Source organism: Phytophthora infestans, genomic scaffold (genome assembly GCF_000142945.1).
Source record: "Phytophthora infestans T30-4 supercont1.162 genomic scaffold, whole genome shotgun sequence".
Classification (NCBI taxonomy): domain Eukaryota; phylum Oomycota; class Peronosporomycetes; order Peronosporales; family Peronosporaceae; genus Phytophthora; species Phytophthora infestans.
The window spans coordinates 106782-107887 of NW_003303597.1; positions in this window are offsets into that span (position 1 = coordinate 106782).

Genomic DNA, 1106 nt, shown 5'->3' on the forward strand with positions numbered 1-1106 from the left:
CAGACGAAGCACTCCACAAGGACACGCCGCCACTTGTCTTGCTCGTACTGGTCGTGCCAGATGCAGCGCCGCTACCCACACTGATAGACCCACCGGTCAGCGCACCTTGGCCACCTACCAGCTCGATCAAGCCACCAGTAGACCCTGCCGTCGTCGAAGAACTCAGTCCGGCCGTGATAGACACTTTACCACCAGTGCCCACATGGCCTTCGCCCACGCTCACCAACACGGAGCCGCCATTGCCGCCCGTGCTCGCGCCACTATTCAGCAGTAGGTTCCCGGAAGACCCGGCAGTCGCGCTACCACTACTGAAGCTCAACACGCCAGATTGACCAGACGTGCCGCCCGTAGCCGTACTCAGCGAAATTGAGCCGCTCGTGCTTCCCACGCTGCGGCCACTCAACACACTCACCGAGCCTCCCGTCCCACTCGTCGTGGACGTCGGAGCCGTCGTGTCGCCCGCCGTCAGCCAGAGAGCACCACCCGACAACGTGTCGCCACCGCCCACAGACAAAGAGATCGACCCGCCGTGACCGCCTGTTGATACCCCTGTGCTCACAGACACCAATCCACTGTCGCCCACACGACTCGCACCGCTCGTCAGACGCAGACTGCCACTCACACCGCTTGTCACCGCAGCGTCCGGAGTCGTCAGCGAGATGTCACCGCTAGATGACTTCAGACCCGCGCCGCTCTGCAGCGAGATCGACCCGCCACTCGTCATGCCGCTGCCTCCACTCAGCGAAATGGATCCGCCCACAGTGCCAGTTGCTGTTCCCGTACCGGTGTGGGTGTCGCCAGATCGCAGCGAGATCGACCCACCAGCGCCGCAGCTGCCCGTGCCAACCTTCAAGAGCACAGACCCGCCGTTGCCACCCGTGCTGCCACCAGTGCTCACCGTCACGCCGCCCACCGTGCCTGCCGTCGCAGAGCTCGTCGTCAGACTGATCAAACCCGACGGACTCGCTAGAGCCACCATCCAAAGTGCGCACCAGCACGCTGCTACTCGTGAGGCTGCTGCTCGCCGCCGCTAGTCACCCTCCACGTCGCCTCCAGTACCACTTGTTAGCAGTACCGGGAAGTCCCGTCCACTCGTACTACCAGCA